The sequence below is a fragment of the Crinia signifera genome, chromosome 5, assembly GCF_055691185.1.
Source record: "Crinia signifera chromosome 5, ASM5569118v1, whole genome shotgun sequence".
In the NCBI taxonomy this organism is placed as follows: Eukaryota; Metazoa; Chordata; class Amphibia; order Anura; family Myobatrachidae; genus Crinia; species Crinia signifera.
Window position 1 is genome coordinate 284,402,091 of NC_139221.1, and position 17,664 is coordinate 284,419,754.

General features: G+C 44.0%; 1 pseudogene; it reads left to right on the top strand.

Annotated features, from left to right (window-relative positions):
• The first annotated feature begins 16,188 nt into the window (after nucleotides 1–16,188).
• On the top strand, nucleotides 16,189–16,296 carry LOC146006114 (U2 spliceosomal RNA; annotated as a pseudogene).
• The last annotated feature ends 1,368 nt before the right edge of the window (nucleotides 16,297–17,664 follow it).

Consider the following 17,664-nt stretch of genomic DNA (forward strand, 5'->3'; position numbering starts at 1 on the left):
GTGAGAGAAAGTCTCTATTTGATGGGTGGTGCTGGGGCAATGACCTTCTTGCGCATCTAGACTGGGTGGTACACTGACGCTGTCCTATAATGCTGAGGGGTGAGGATGCTATCCGGTAGAATCTATGCTGCACTATATGTAAGTCTGTCCACCTGGCAGCACTCCTATGAGGATTTTAGATTGGTCTGTGACTGGTTAGCACACTGTTCTGCAGAAGATAGAGCCAGCTGGGTTGTATAAACGCTGCTATGATGGCTCCTCCCTATAGGGGCGTGTGGGGTGCAGGGTTTTCATCACTCACCACCTCCTTACTCTCTCCGACCTCCAGATCTCCGCCTCTTCACGGTCAGCCACTGACAGGGGGTAGCTCCGGTCACTCCGCCTACCCGAACACCTCGATCTCCTTCAGGCCCGGCCTCCAGACGACCTCACACCAATGGCGCCTGGGTCCGTCCCTCAGCTACCGCGTCACCCGACTCCGGCTCCGCCTCTTCAGCTCCGGACTCCTCTGTGATGCCGCAGTCAGCTACACCGAGGCACCGGGTCCCGCTACGGCTTCACCGGACCGGACACTGTTCACGGTGAGTCACTCTTCTTCTCCCCAGCATCGCTCTCCACTGCGACTATGCTGCGCAGCTCTGCTCCACAACTTTCCTGAGGTAAACTGCGCCACAGCCAGCAACGGCTGCAGCCTTTATATTTTCTTCCTTGTGGCCAACTGCCTCAGTACTGTCCATGAGACCAAAAAACTTTATTGCAGGGACATTAGTGACACAAGCAGAGTGCCCACGAGTCCGACTTCCCCAACTCCTTTTTTAGTTCAGCCCCTTAACAGTCTCTCTGGTCCACACAATAGATGGAGGAGTCCAAGTTTTACTAAATAAAAGGGAAGAACAATGGGGTAATGCTTTTAACCCCTTCTATCAGTTATAACATATACCTATGGTTATTACACATTGCCCCGCTAAAGCTTGCTGGTCCTCCAGCACCCTTATTAACACAACAAGAACTATAACAGTATTACACAATGTACACTCAATCACAATACCTACGGGGTGGAACCTTGCATGTCTTCGCGCAATTTATTATTCACATTTTTATCATCAACCATTCTTTACTTTAAACTTATATAATCAGTCTCTGAATCGGAGTGTCTTCATCCCTCAGGTACTTCAAATGAGTCTGCTGGACATCCCCTCTACACCATCTTTGTGGAGGAATGGGCCACGTTCCTCGGCCTCTCCTCTTTTCTCTGCGAGGAGTATTTCCCTAACACGCTGAAGAAATACAGGGTCTTCCAAAGGATGGTAGGGGACTTGTGGTATTGCGTCTTCTTCTGTACAGTGCTGGCATGGCTCGAGTTGGTTTCTGTGTACCATCTTAAGAACTTGGTGGTCATCTCCATTTCTTCTTATTCCATACAACCCCGTGTCCATAGCCGAAAGGTGAACAATTACGTAGGGTTCAGATTCCCAGAAGGGATCTAAGTCATTACCCCATTGGTCATTCAGCTTCCAAACTTGGTCTCCCACTCGGAACGATGCGGCATTCGCGTTCTGGCCATAACTTGTCCCTTGTGGGTGGTGGGCTGTCTCCACCCTTTCTTCCACTATTTTCTCGGCCAGTTCATGCCGATGCTCGTGTTCGTTCACCCCATCGGTCTGTGTCACCTCCGTCCCCTGGGGGAGGGTGTCAAGCTCCTGATTCGCTGCTCTGTTTCTCCTGCCAAAAGGTTGCCTGTGGGAGAATGGCGGTGGACTTCTGCACTGGATGGGCCTCTGCTTCGGGAACGCTTCTTCCACTCTCTCCCATTCACTGGCTTGGTCTGTACTTATTCCTGCTCCACCAGATTCGGCAGCACCCTCTACTTTTGGCTGGTAAGACCACCTGCGAAACTGACGTCTGTTGGGAGCAAACCGGCTTCCTTTAACTGGTACACCACCAGGGCCCGTCACGTTGGCTGCTTCGGCACCCTTTTCTCCTTCCACCACATCAAATTCCACCGTCTCGCCATCTCCAACACTGCGCAGAAACTTCCAGGGGTTGTTTCTTTGGTACTCTTTACTTAGAAGGGCGCCCATCTCGGCCATCTCGGGCATTGAATGCACTAAAAAATCAGGTGCGATGCGACAGATGAGATGCCCGAGATTTCCCATAGGGAACAATGTTAAATGTCTCAATTGACCCGATTTTCCTGTTCAATGCCTCAATTGACCCGATTTTTCCATAGGAAACAATGTTAAATGGGCCACAGAGGCCAAATAGGCACCCTGAAGTGTATAATGGCCACCCGAATTGTTAACGCCACCCCACGATCAACGTCAACCCGATGCGTGGCGAGCGCAGCGAGCCCGCGAGAGGGGCGGTACGCGTCCTACGACCTTTTCATACCCCCACTATCCACGTCGGCGTGGAGTTGAGAATAGAAAGTGGCGAGCGCAGCGCGCCCCTTCACAGGTATCCGCGTCCCCTCGCGGGCTTCACAGCTGTCCGCGTACCCTCGCGGGGCTCGCTGCGCTCGCCACGCTTCGGGCTTGGTGGCTCGCTGCGCTCGCCACACTTTCTATTCTCAACTCCACGCCGACGTGGATAGTGGGGGTATGAAAAGGTCGTAGGAAGCGTACCGCCGCCCCTCGCGGGCTCGCTGCGCTCGCCACGCATCGGGTTGACGTTGATCGTGGGGTGGCGTTAACAATTTGGGTGGCCATTATACACTTCAGGGTGCCTATTTGGCCTCTGTGGCCCATTTAACATTGTTTCCTATGGAAAAATCGGGTCAATTGAGGCATTGAACAGGAAAATTGGGTCAATTGAGACATTTAACATTGTTCCCTATGGGAAATCTCGGGCATCTCGTCGGTTGATCGCACCCGATTTTTTAGTGCATTCAATGCCCGAGATGCCCGAGATTTTTTACTAACGATGCCCACAATCAAAATCGTGGGCGCCCTTCTAAGTAAAGAGTACCGTTTCTTTTTATGGCCGTGTGATGTACAAAGACATCATCACTTGTGTCAATCCTGTTGATGAAGCCATATCTCTTCTGGACATTAAACCACTTGACGGTTCCTTGTACCTGTGTAGCCAGAACTCTCTTCCCCACCTGGCTTCTCCGGTCATAGATAGTGCATTGCATAATTCGTCCCACGGTCTGAGGTCGGTTGAACAGTTCTTGGGTCAGTTTTGAGATGAGTTCTTCAGGGCAACTTCTTAGGACATTCATTCCAATAATTATGGGCGGCAACCATTGGTCTTTAACGTAATTAAACATCCCTGATTGAGGAGATGAGCTTGCCCTATGTCGATCTCAGCCTCCCAGTATCCGCAACACTCAATACGTTGTCCATTACTGGCGAATAGATTCAACCCGGCCGGTGGTATGGCTATGATACTTTCTTTCCTCCAATGCTTAGTGAACTCATTCCATTGAATCGTAGTCACTTGTGACCCGGTATCCAACACTGCTGGTATACTGACTCCATTCACTTTGATCTCCATGGTAGGGCAACATCCAATGAATTTTGGTATCCATTCCTGCGATGTAGGACCTTCTTTTGAAGATTCTCCCGAGGGTTGGTCCCTGACCTTGGGAGTTCTTCGTTTAAATGTTCCGTACTGTGGCAATTTTGCTCAATATGCCCGCCTTTCTGGTCATGCCTGCAGATGGGTCTTCCTAGACTCGCCAGTCTCTGAATATCCCTTCTCATATTAGCCATTTCTGATGATAATTCCTCTATCTGCCCTTTTAGTAAGGACAGCAGATCAGGAGTGGCGGCTTGCACATGCTGAGTAGCAGGAGACACCTTTCGGGCAGGTCCAGTTGCCCCTAGATGCTCGTCTTCATCATACGTGATCCTCTCCTGGAAGCCAGGTAGCTCTGGGAAGGACAATTCCGTGTTTGGCATTGTCCCTATTAACTTAATGGCCTCTTCTTTGAAGTCTAAGAAGGAGACTCCCACCTTCTGTAGCCGTAGCAGTTTTAACTGTGCCTTAATATTGCCGCAATGAACTCCCTCAATGAGGCGACTTATAAGCGTGTTATCCACGTCTAGGATCTCTGTACTATTGACGGCTTTGATATCTTGATACGCCTCCAGTATGCCCAAAGCAAAGTCTCTTAAGGCCTCTGTAGGCCTCTGCCTCCTCGCATAGAACCTCGACTTCAGTTCGGACAATGTAGTGATCTCGAACGTGGTAGACAATCTCTTAAACACATGCTCCGCTGTTTCCTTTTCAGTCTCGGGCCAAGATAATACTTCACGTAAGGCCGCCCCTTTCAGTTGTCCCATTACAATTTCTACATGTTGTTGTGTCGTTAGAGTATATATCTTAAGGATTGACCGCATCTTATTCCTGAAGTCCGTGAATGTAGCGGTCTCTTTTCTTGGGCTCTCTCCGGAATAGGTGGGTAGCCAAGGGGTTCCGAAGTAATACGGCATCGTAACTATACTTCCACCCGTTGCACTACCTTGACTAAGTGTAGGGTCGGCTAAAGAACCAGTCCCGACTGGACCAGGTGCAGGGCCGGACGAGGAGCTAGCCACCACCGGTGGTTCCTGTTGTCTTTGGCTCCCTGATGCATTTTCTCTATTTGTTTCTTCATCCGCCATTTCCCGGTCGTATCCTGTTCTAGTGACGCCAAATGTAAACTTCAGGTAAGTAAAGGTTGAATGTCTCACTTAGTGTCAGTTCAGATTTATCCAGAGGTAAGTATTTCTTTTCGTAGGTTATTCTTTCTCCACAGAAGATCACAGGAAGGTTTAAAATGATTTATTACAATATTTCATAACAGTAAATACACATCTGACATTGACAGTAGACAATTGATACAATACACAAGATGGTGTTTTTATTATACCGGAACATGTACTGGTTATCCGAATGTCTCCTACGGCTCAGGTTTCCTCAGTTCAACAAACATATTACCTTACCATATAGGCTGAAAACAGTGCATTACAAGTGTTACAACATTTACCAATGAACAGTACCTATGACAGCAGTTACTCTGCTTAATGCTAATTAAACTTGCGATTTACAGCAACATCTCTAAGTATAGTTATCACAAACATTTAAGTGGCAATGAACAGGGTTACTGTAAACGGGTATTTCAATTAGCTTGAATCGAGCATTTCATTTACCGTGAACATTAAATAAGTGTGGTAAGTCTATTGCCACCCTATTATTGCACAATAATACTTTCAACTTATTCCTTATCTCTATGCTCTAACATAAGCGCTTTTTACCCCCTTACAGAGCTCTACCTAGTGGCCACAGTCCAGTAAAAGTCCCAGCCTACAGCCCGGATCGACAGGACAGTGGAAGGTGAGTAAGATACAATTAGTCCCCACAGGCGTGTAAACAAAGTTCTAACATAAGTCAGTGAATAGGACAAATCCTGCTATTTTGGAGCAACACTGTATCCTTTTAGAGCTGTTCCTGCTTACAATGAAGCCTGACTGTTAGTAAAATGTATCCTTTCCTGTTATAATAGTTCTGCTGCAAATTATCAGCTGATATTCTCTGGTCTGACTGCCTGCTTTACAAGTCTCCTGTGTAATGCTGGTTTCCTAGGCAACTAGGTTTGTTGTGGGGAAGCTGTAGTACTTGACTGCGGTGGAGAGGTATATTCCCTCTTTGATTTGGCCCTCCCCTGGCCCTGGTGGCCGGGTTTCGCCTGCTCACTGCAATGCACTTTCTGTAAAAGACTAAGTCTCCAGGTTAAGGTGCTTTCCTTTGGGGCGTCCCCTGACTTGAATTTGTCGGGTTTAGCCCGGGTTGCTATGCTGTCTTTCTGTGTCTGAACCTAGATCTGCGCTGGGTGTCCGCTCACTGTAATGCCACTGACTACCTGCTGAATGTACATAGCCTGATGGGCTAGTGTTGCATATCGGCTGACAGTGAGAGAAAGTCTCTATTTGATGGGTGGTGCTGGGGCAATGACCTTCTTGCGCATCTAGACTGGGTGGTACACTGACGCTGTCCTATAATGCTGAGGGGTGAGGATGCTATCCGGTAGAATCTATGCTGCACTATATGTAAGTCTGTCCACCTGGCAGCACTCCTATGAGGATTTTAGATTGGTCTGTGACTGGTTAGCACACTGTTCTGCAGAAGATAGAGCCAGCTGGGTTGTATAAACGCTGCTATGATGGCTCCTCCCTATAGGGGCGTGTGGGGTGCAGGGTTTTCGTCACTTACCACCTCCTTACTCTCTCCGACCTCCAGATCTCCGCCTCTTCACGGTCAGCCACTGACAGGGGGTAGCTCCGGTCACTCCGCCTACCCGAACACCTCGATCTCCTTCAGGCCCGGCCTCCAGACGACCTCACACCAATGGCGCCTGGGTCCGTCCCTCAGCTACCGCGTCACCCGACTCCGGCTCCGCCTCTTCAGCTCCGGACTCCTCTGTGATGCCGCAGTCAGCTACACCGAGGCACCGGGTCCCGCTACGGCTTCACCGGACCGGACACTGTTCACGGTGAGTCACTCTTCTTCTCCCCAGCATCGCTCTCCACTGCGACTATGCTGCGCAGCTCTGCTCCACAACTTTCCTGAGGTAAACTGCGCCACAGCCAGCAACGGCTGCAGCCTTTATATTTTCTTCCTTGTGGCCAACTGCCTCAGTACTGTCCATGAGACCAAAAAACTTTATTGCAGGGACATTAGTGACACAAGCAGAGTGCCCACGAGTCCGACTTCCCCAACTCCTTTTTTAGTTCAGCCCCTTAACAGTCTCTCTGGTCCACACAATAGATGGAGGAGTCCAAGTGGTACTTATGTATTATCTGGGCTCCCATGTTAAATGCACACCATTTTTTCATACCCCTACTATCCAACCACGCATGGAGTTGATTTTATATAGTGTGGCGAGCGCAGCGAGCCACCGTGCCCGAAGCGTGGCGAGCGCAGCGAGCCCCGCGAGGGGATGCGGTCTCATAAGAAAAACGGGAGCCCAGATACTACATAAGTACCGTCCAAGTTTTACTAAATAAAAGGGAAGAACAATGGGGTAATGCTTTTAACCCCTTCTATCAGTTATAACATATACCTATGGTTATTACACGTAACCATTATTATCATCTGATTGGCTTCATGTATACTCTAGTGCTTCAAAACTGACTACACCAATAAACACTAAAGTGTTCTGAGCCGAGACAAACACAACTTAAATCCATCCAAACAAGCGAATGTCGAAATTTAATTGTTCTTCCGTTTCTCTTCCTTACTCTCACAGCGCATCATTAATGTAGATGTGTAGCTACATCATATGTATTTGTAACATTGTTGCGCTATAATAATACAATTCTAACTGTCCGTAGTTAGACATGCCAAATAGATACACCTACTTATCCTGCCCGGATACGCCTACAGGCATCAGCCTATAGTAAGGGCAGCTAATAAATACACTGACGTGTGATACACACGTCAGCACTGACGAAGCTCATAGCGAAACAGCTGTCTGCACGCATACACTGCCTGCGGCGCCGGCTGACTGTGACACCGATACCTAGCGCCGACCAGGACACATGCTGAGAGCTCACGGAGGACACAGAGCTCTCCTGCAACAGGTAAGCGTTGTTAGCCACACCGACCTGCTCAGCTACAGCTACTGCCGGTTGGCGGACACACTCATTACCTTCCCTGATTGATTGTCTGTATTGATTGTCTGCATACGCAAAATTTCTTTATGACACTCCACTTTGATTATATGCGGTATATAACCATTTATGCCCATACCTAAGCGCCAGACTTATCTTATGCACTAAGGCAACACTGCTTGCAATGCGGTAAGATTATTGTCATTAGACCATTGCGTCTCTTTTCCCTCCTTTCCACATCTTTTTTCAGGGATTCCCTACCTACTTCATGTAAGATTTGGCAGGACCCTGCACTGTCCTTTGCGCAACAGGGCACCATATATTTGCATGAAGGGATAGGAGATATCCCTCTCTGTTAATTAACGCCATCTTGTGGTGTGTACCGCTCACTTCCCATCAATGTCTTGACATATGGGAAGCAGCAGCCTACCAACCCACCTGATATAAGTCGTCTCTATATACACCCTATCTGGGCACCCCTATCACATTTCCATATCATCAGCACTCTCATCTCTACCGAAAGGATTTCGGCTAGACCCTGCACTGACTTGCCATCAACAGGGCACCTTATCCAGGGGTAAGAGACAGCAGATGCTCATTCATTTTTTCACTCTTCTATTCCTGAAAATCTGGCTTCACAGCACTGATTTACCTATTGCCTCGACCTAGAACTAGGACTAGTTGGTCGGGACAATGTCGGTGACTGTGATTTCACTAATCATTCAGTGTCTATTTTATAAATCTATACAGCAATCACCAGACCCTGTGGCTACCATCGCTTTCCTGTATGCTTAAATTTAAGAAAACATTGTACCCAGAGAATTATTTTACTCTGATAAAATTTAGAAATCTTGAATTTTGCATGTGGGTACACACCATACAATCATTGGTGTTGACCGGATTTAAATTCTGTCTTTCCATTTCGCTACCGTTTTAAAAATTACCAGCAAAACTTGTATAACAGACTTACCCACTGTGGTTTAACCTATATATTAGTCTATTAATTATACATTACTGGTAATTAAACTTTTTTTCACGTCAGCATTTCTTTGACGAGACTCTATTGAGCCGTTATTGGTTATACTAACCAATCTTATATGTTCTGTGTAGTTTGTCTGTGTCTTTGTCCTCTAACAACCTTTTATTAACAATTATTAAAAGCTATGTTTTAAATTTATCATCATTACTTAGAAGTTTTTTTCTACAAAAGCGTGCCCCCAAACAAAGGAGAGTACTTTTTCTCCCCTCTTTTCTTACAACTTAAAAAGTGTCAGTCTTGAAGCTAATTGTTTGGTCATATGATGAGTACATGCATTCTGCTATCAAGAACAAGGTACTTGGGGCCTAATCTTGATCGTAGGACAAGTTTTTTCTCATAATGGGCAAAACCATGTTGTACTATAGGTGGGGCAGATGTAACATGAGTGTTAGATTTGGTTGGGGTGTGTTCAAATTGAAATCTAATTGCAGTGTAAAAATTAAGAAGCCAGTATTTACCTTGCACAGAAACAAAATAACTCACCCAAATCTAGCTTTCTCTGCACATGTTACATTTACCCCACATGCAGTGCACATGGTTCTGCCCATTTTGTGAACAAATGTATCCTGCGATCAGGTCTGAATTAGGCCAAAAGTCTGATGACTAATGGTATGTACACACGGTGAGATTCCCTTCCTATTCGACTTATGATTCGATTGCTATGCAATCTTTGCTAACTGTACTATGTACATAAAATTCCTGCTATCTACATTCGATAGAAACATAGATACATAGAATTTGATGGCAGATAAGAACCATTTGGCCCATCTAGTCTGCCCCTTTTTTTATCCTTCAGGTAATCCCAACCCTTGATCCTTATTTCTTTGTAAGGATATTCATATGCCTATCCCAAGCATGTTTATATTGTTCTACTCTCTTAGCCTCTACCACCTCTGATGGGAGACTATTCCACTTATCCACTACCCTTTCTGTGAAGTAAATTTTTCTAACATTTCCCCTGAACCTACCTCCCTCCAGTTTCAGCAGTACCGTAAGGCTTGGGGGAGCGGGGGCTGCGTGGGCGCTGGGTGCTGGACAAGTGTGAGTGTGACAGACAGAGAGTCTGTCACACTACACTCAGTGGCGGAGATACTGCGGGGGCGCCGTGTGCCGGACAAGTGAGTGTCCGGCACACTACACAGTATGTGGCTGGTTGTTGTGGGAGGGAGTGCAGGCGGGCGGGCTGTCCAATGGGAGGGCAGGTGGGCGGGCGGGGGCACGGCCTGGGATGGTGTCAGAGGCAGGGGAAGCAGCAGTGTCTGCTGGTCCCTGCCTCAGCTTCTCCTATGCGTGTGACGTCATCACGTCACACGTTGGATTGGAGACAGAGGCCAGAGCGAGGAGAGGAGCCGGGAAGCCAGCAGGGTAGGCAGCAGAGGGAGTGCCCCACCCAATCCTCACAGTGAGTCTTTATGAATATATATATATATATATATATACACAGATGGAGTGCCCGTCATTCTTGCAGGGGCTAGCGGTAGATCTACCCGAGACACGCGTGCATCCCCTTACTACGGTGCTCCATGCCACATTATATATATATATATATATATATATATATATATACTTCCCAAATGGTGGTATAGCGCCTGAATTTAATTAAATTAATTAATAAAATTATATATATATATATATATATATATATATATATATAGCCATGCGGGGGGGGGGGGCACCACTCATTTTTTGGCTGGGGGGAGCAAAATTTATAGTTACGCCACTGAGTTTCAGTGCATGTCCTCATGTTCTATTACTTCTTTTCCTTTGAAGAAAATGTCCCTCCTGTACTATGTTAAAACCCTTGATATATTTGAAGATTTCTATCATGTCCCCCTTTTCCCTTCTCTGCTCCAAACTATACATGTTAAGGTCTTTTAGTCTTTCCAGGTAAGTTTTGTGATGTAGGCCATGCACCATTTTAGTTGCCCTCCTTTGTACAGTCTCTAATGTATTTATATCCTTCTGAAGATATGGTCTCCAGAACTGGACACAGTATTCCAGATGAGGCCGTACCAATGACCTATAAAGTAGCATTATTACTTCTTTTTTTCTGCTTCTGATTCCTCTCCCTATGCAACCAAGCATCTGACTAGCCTTCCTCATTGTTTTGCTACATTGATTTCCTGCCTTTAAGTCACTTGAAAAAGTGACTCCTAGATCCCTTTCCTCCTCAGTAGTTTCCATTATAGTACCCTTGATACTATATAGAGCTTTGGGGTTTTTGAGTCCCAAGTGCATAATTTTGCATTTTTTTAACATTAAACTGTAGTTGCCATGCTCTTGACCAATTCTCAAGTTTACCTTGATCATCAGTCATTTGATTTGCCCCTCCTGGTGTGTCTACTCTGTTGCATATCTTTGTGTCATCTGCAAAAGGGCATACTTTCCCTTCAATACCATTTGCAATGTCACAAAAAAAAAGATATTAATGAGCACTGGTCCAAGTACAGATCCCTGGGGTACTCCACTGGTAACATGTCCCTCCATAGAATGCACTCCATTTACTACAACTGTCTGTTTCCTATCCTGCAATCAGGTTCTTATCCATTTAATTGTTTATAATCCAATCCCACACTTTCAAGTTTATTTAGCAGTTTGCGATGTGGGACAGTGTCAAATGCCTTACTAAAGTCTAGATATGCCACATCTACAGCCCCCCTTCATCTATTATTTTGGTCACGGAGTCAAAAAAAGTCAATAAGATTTGTTTGGCATGATCTCCCTGCAGTAAAACCATGCTGTTTTGGATCCTGTAAATTGTTTAATTTAAGATATTCCACTATTCTTTTTTTTAATAGTGTTTCCATTAATTTCCCTACTTCTGATGTAAGGCTCACACTGGTCTATAGTTACTTGCTTCTTCTTTGCTTCCGCTTTTGTGCAGTGGAACTACATTTACTCTTTTCCAGTCCTCTGGAACTGCACCTGTATCTAGTAAATGGTTGAATAAATCTGTTAATGGCGCTAACAGCACATCTTTTAGTTCTTTTAGTGTCCTTGGATGCATTCCGTCTGGCCCCATTGATTTATCCACTTTCAGTCTTGAGAGTTCTGTTATGACTTTCTCCTTAGTAAATGTACTTCCATCTACCTTATTTTTATGAATGTCCTTGCAACTTAACTGTGGTCCCTTCCCTTCTCCTTCTATAGTGAATACGGAGCAAAAATAATTATTAAGATGATCTGCAATTGCCTTGTCTCCCTCCACCAAATTTTCAGTGTCTCTCCGAAGTCTTATTATTCCTCCATTTGATTTTCTCCTTTCACTCTATACTTAAAAAAAGTTTTGCTTAATTTATCTACTGATTGAGCCATTTTCTCCTCAGCTTATGCCTTGGTACGTCTGATCACTTTCTTAGCCTCCTTGCGTCTGGCAAGATACACTTATTTGTTATTATTATTTTGAGTCTGCTTGTATGTCCTAAAGGCCATCTTTTTGCTTTTACACTAGTTGATACCTCTCTTGTAAACCACACTGGCTTCCTTTTCCTGGTGCTTTTCTTAACCCTTTTGAGACAAAGGTCCGTTGCATTTTAATTTTTTCCACCTCTCCTGTACTCCTTTCAAGTTCCTCCAATCCGCTAATGAATCGCTTAAACATCTCCCCATTTTTGCAGTCAGCCTTCCTAAAGTCCAACACCTTAGATTTTGTGTGACTAGAGTTGGATCCTGCCTTGATACTAAACCATACTGCTTGATGATCACTGGATCCTAGGTTCTCATCCACATATATGTCTGATATCCTGCACCATTTGTGAGTATTAAATCTAATATTGAGTCTTTGCGAGTAGGCTCCCTCTCCAATTGCTTGAGAGATGCTCCCTGTAGGGAACTTAGAAATTTGCCACTTGTAGTTGATCTTGCAAAAGACTCCTCCAAATTCACATCAGGTAGATTAAAGTCTCCTATGATTATGACCTCTCCCTTTAAAGCCAAAAGGCTCCTGTCCAAATCCTGCCCCTGGCCTGGTGACCTATAGATTACCCCAGTGCTAATAGTGTCCTTTTACCCCATTTCTATGGTCACCCAAAGGGCCTCAGTTTTTTCTTCAATGTTTTGTATTAAAGTAGCATATATGCTTTTCTTTACATACATTGCGACCCCTCCTCCGATTCTTCCCATTCTGTCCTTCCTAAAGAAATTGTATCCTGGTATAGCTATGTCCCAGTCATGATTCTCATTACACCATGTCTCTGTAATAGCCACATTGTCTAGGTCATCCCTTGTCAGTATTGCAGTTAGCTCAGGAATTTTGTCTCCTAGGCTTCTGGAGTTTGCACACATAGCTTTAAAAATTTTGCCTGTGCATCTGTTATTCCTAGCCATATCAGACAGTACAAAAATTCAAGTCTAAAGTTGAAATGACCTGTTTGATGATGTTTTTCAACGTCTGTTTTTTTTTTTTACTATGAGCTGTTATGTGTGCCTCTGTCCTACAGTAAGTGCTCATTAAATAATATTAACTATACAACTGTAAATTAATTTCAGTGTTCTTTTGACCCTCATTCATTATGGCGAGGTCAGTATAGAAGTCTGGGGAAAGGTCATCTTCAGCTGGTGTCACCTGCATGAATGAAAATAAATCTCCCAAAGTTCCCAAATGAATAGTAAAGCAAATGGGCTATGCCTCTGAGCAACAACAAACCACACCCGACATGCCTCAAACGTCTACCTTCCTGTATGATTACACTATTTTTGGCAAGCGAAAATTGATAACTTGAAACTCTGAATTGTTTTAGAAAAAATATTTGTGAGTTTTGCTTGAAGGACAAATTTAAGAAAACTTCTACAAAAAACTTCACATCTTTTTCTTAAAAAAAGGAAGTATCCCTTGACAGACATTAAAGCACTGATAGAACCTATACCAACGCACATCGAAGATCTTCTGTTGGCCTTTGACTGTTTTGACAATTTTTCTTTATCTAGGGGTATCTACAACTATGGTATTTTTTATCTGTTAATTTTATAAACATACTGTCTGACAAGTAAACAGTGATTAAATATATTCTGAATTTTTTAATATTGATTTTTATTTTTTATGCCTTTTTTTTATTAGCATTACTATTTCTGCTGATTTTTTATGGTTGCTATTTCCTCTGAGGTGTCATACAGATTTATGGTAGGTTGCAACACCTTTCAGTGAACCAAAGAGGCAATTCCTCATCGGCAAAGAGAGGTTTTGTAATGGGTTGTGAAACTACATGATTTTCTTCTCCATCTGGAGTTTGAAGAAGAAATCTGGGAGGTTTCTTTGAGGTTGTGTGTTGCTAGGAAATCTCTTGTTGGTTGATTATGTGCTGTGATGGATCTACGGCTCTTCATGACCACTTTTGCTCCTTAACCTTTTTACAAGTTTATACAGTAATGGATGACTGTATATGAAAAGGAATTAATACCAATGTTTTGTGCTATGAGAAACATGAAGTTGCAATCTGTCTCCAGAGTCTCTCAGCTAAATATATTAAAATGCACAATAGAATGGTCCATGCACTACAATTGTCATTTTCAAATGATTAATAGCGAAGTTATTCATGTTTTTTTTCCCCTGTCCTCCCACAATTGGGATTTGGAGATGTCATGTCAAAAACAGAAGGCTTTTAAATACCGCAGACCATGAAGTCCAGCTAAGCATATGTAATTCAGCATGATCTAATCCCACATATAAAATCCAAGGGGAATAGGTAGTACAGTATACCAAACAAACAATGCCTTAAAAAACACAAGAGGAATTTTTGTGACTCTTTTGTGAGTCATATAATCCAATAGTCTATTTTTAAACAAATACTCTGATTTCCCATTGAAACATGAAGGTCTTAAATTTAATGTTATATGAGACGTCTACTTGTGATATTTACAATAACCAAGAATTGTGTTTCAGACTGACTATTTCTGTATATATCTCAGATATAAACTTTCTGAGTTATTTATAAACTGTTTGTTTATGCGTATGATATCCTGCCAATAGTTCTCAGTTCCAGGGGTCTGATGCTAAGAAACAAGTTTTGTTACTTAAATGCCAAAGGTGAGAAGAATGTAAATCTCGAAAAGGAAAGTCATGGGAAATCTGTATGCAGCTGCACTATCGGCCTGCAGACAAAAGTAAGATTAGGCCGTGTTGTAGACATATGGGTTTAGTCAAAAGCTGTGCTCGGTCTAACTCATTCACTTCAATGCAACAGCTTTAAAAAAAAGAGCAAACTCTCACTTTGTAAAGTTTGATTTTGTAAAAATGACATAAAAGCCAGAAGAGTCTGATTTCCGTTGTTCTCAAGGAAGAATGTGACATCAACATCAAAGATGAGTGTGGCATAAAATAGAAACAAAAAGTATTAAAACAAATAAAACAATTTAAGTTTAAAAGTAACAAAAAATGTGAAAAGTTATTATAAGTAAAAATAAATAATATTTAATTTAGCATTAAATCACAGATTTTTTTTCATAAGGACACTAGAAATACCTGTGATAATCTTTTATGAGAATTTAATTTATACATTTCTTTGGAGAAGCCGCACTCGCTACTTGTGTCCTTGATGCTGGGGTGTTGCACTAAGGAGCCTTCAAGGTTATCAAGGTGTCCAAATTCAACATGGGTACATATGAGGCCACTCACCAGACTTGCTTCAAAATTCACTCTTGTGGCTTATTACGCATAGCTTAGCTTTTACATATGTCTATGTTTCGTCAATCTCATGAGCCTTTGTCAAGACATAGCCAGCTTTACTCTTCATTAAATGTTTCAAAATTTGATTGACATTTGATGAAGAGTCTCATATGTACCCACGTGCATACATATTTAAATGTGAGTGTATCTTCAGCTTGTAGTCCCGTATGTCTGGAAAAGTGGAATGGGGCAGGCAAGGATAATTTCAACAGTGGTGGATTTTACCTTTAGCACCTAAAGAAAAAAACACCAGTTCAGTGAGCTCAGCTGAGTCAGTTGCAGTCTGCATGAATATAATGGTTCAGTGGCTTCACTGTCCCTGGCAGTGCCTTCCTATTGGAAGTCCGACCTGGTGGTCACCCGCATGACAGGCAATCCCATTTGGAGGTTTTCTTTCAGCTCAAAACTGCCAGACCAGGCTGTTATAAGCATAAAATTGGCATTCTGTGAGAAGCCACTCCCTGCCTGCTCATCAGCCATAACTGGCTTCTTTAGGTTGCAGCCGATGCAGCCTATTGATGTCGGGGATGCACTGAAGCCAGCGCGTCGGTGCGTAATCTGGGTCCTGGTGTCTGCTATCTCCATTACGCATACGACTGAACCCAGATTTTATGATGTCACACAGTGCAGCACCTCTGATTCAGCACAGAGGAGTCATGGACAGGCAGTCGGAAGCCATGAAAGAAAGTGTGGTGGCTGGAGAGCCAGTGTGGGCTTTGGCTGGTTAGAGCTTGTTATGCAGGAGAAGCGGTCCGCTAAAGGGGGTTAATACATCTGCCTCATTTATCCCTATGTTACATGCATTTTTAATTAGGTATCTTGTGGCCACTTAAATAGAACAACTTGTTAAACACAATACATGAGCAAGCCCTAACACATATTATTGTATTTTCACCTCTCAGCCCTTTGGCTAAGATCAAGTGTAGTATCTGTTCTAATTAGTGGGTCTGGACTGATTCCTGACAGAGAATAGGGAAAAACTGGACTGAGTAACCACTCCAATGCTGGAGGCTGTGGCAGAGTCTCTGGCATGGAATTGGGGAACGTCTAGTTGAGTACCTACTGCCATGCTAGGGGTAAGCCACATGGCTTCTGATGGTTAGAGACATGGACAGATTAACAAATGGGCGGATAAAGCTGCAGCTCCAGGCCTTAACACAAAAATAGGCCCATCACTGGCCACATGGTTGCCCAAATGTATTAAAAATAACATTTTCAAAAGCTTCTAAAAAGTAAATAAGCAACCAATCAGATTCTGTCTTTCATTTTCTAGGATGCAATGGAGAAATGGTAGACGAAAATTGATTGATGGTTGCTATGAATTAACATCCTCTTTTCATTATTAGAAGCTTTAGTAAATTTACACATTTATGCAATTTTTGTACTTTTGTACAAATACTTTTGTATTTTTTTATATAATTAGGGAGACACTGGGGCGTATAGTGTATGGCAGGGGTGTCCAAACTTTTTGCGAGGAGGGCCAGATTTGGTGAGGTGAAAATGTGTGGGGGCCGACCATTCAGCCTTACATTCTTTGAATCATTAATCACATTAGAATGGTGCCCCTTCACTGTATATTCCCCTGCCTGCCCCCTCCTCTGTATTTCCTCCAGCCTGCCCCCATTCACTGTATGTCCTCCACTCTGCACCCTTCACATTATATTCCCCTGCCTGACCATCCTTCGCTGTATGTCCCCAGCCTGCCCCTCCTTCACTGTATGCCCCCCCCATTCACTGTATGTTCCCCACTCTGCACCCATTAACTCTGTTCCATAGCTTGCCCCTTTTGTGAATGTCCAGGGCTTGGACGCTCACTCTCCCGAAAGCCAACAAACACATCTCACTGTGGCGGCCGGCACCTCCTCACTACTGCAGACAGGTAAAGGCACGCTCACCGGGACACCACCTTTAGTGTACTGTGCTGTGCATCCTGCCTCTGATGCTCCGCCCGCTTCTGGCTGGAGGCTGCGGGCCACTTGAAATGACTGCATGGGCTGCAATTGGCCCCCGGGCCGGACTTTGGAAATGCCTGGTGTATGGGTTTTACATTGGCATTGGCCTTACCTCCTCCACTACTCATAATAGGCCCTTGAATATTGTCAGCTCCAGGCCAATAAGGCCCTAAATCTGGCCCTAGGTAGAGGAGAAACACAGAGACTGAGTTTAATGCTATCTTTTAAGGGGTTTGTAGCCTCCATATGTATACAGTATATATAATCATTACCTCTTAGCTTGTCACATATGTGCTCTAACTTACATATAATGTTTTACTTTCATAGATGTTGGTATACGCAGTCAATTTATTGTTATGTCCACCACCTTATAATCAGATTAACGGCCGTGTGCAGCATGGACAGCAGCTAGAT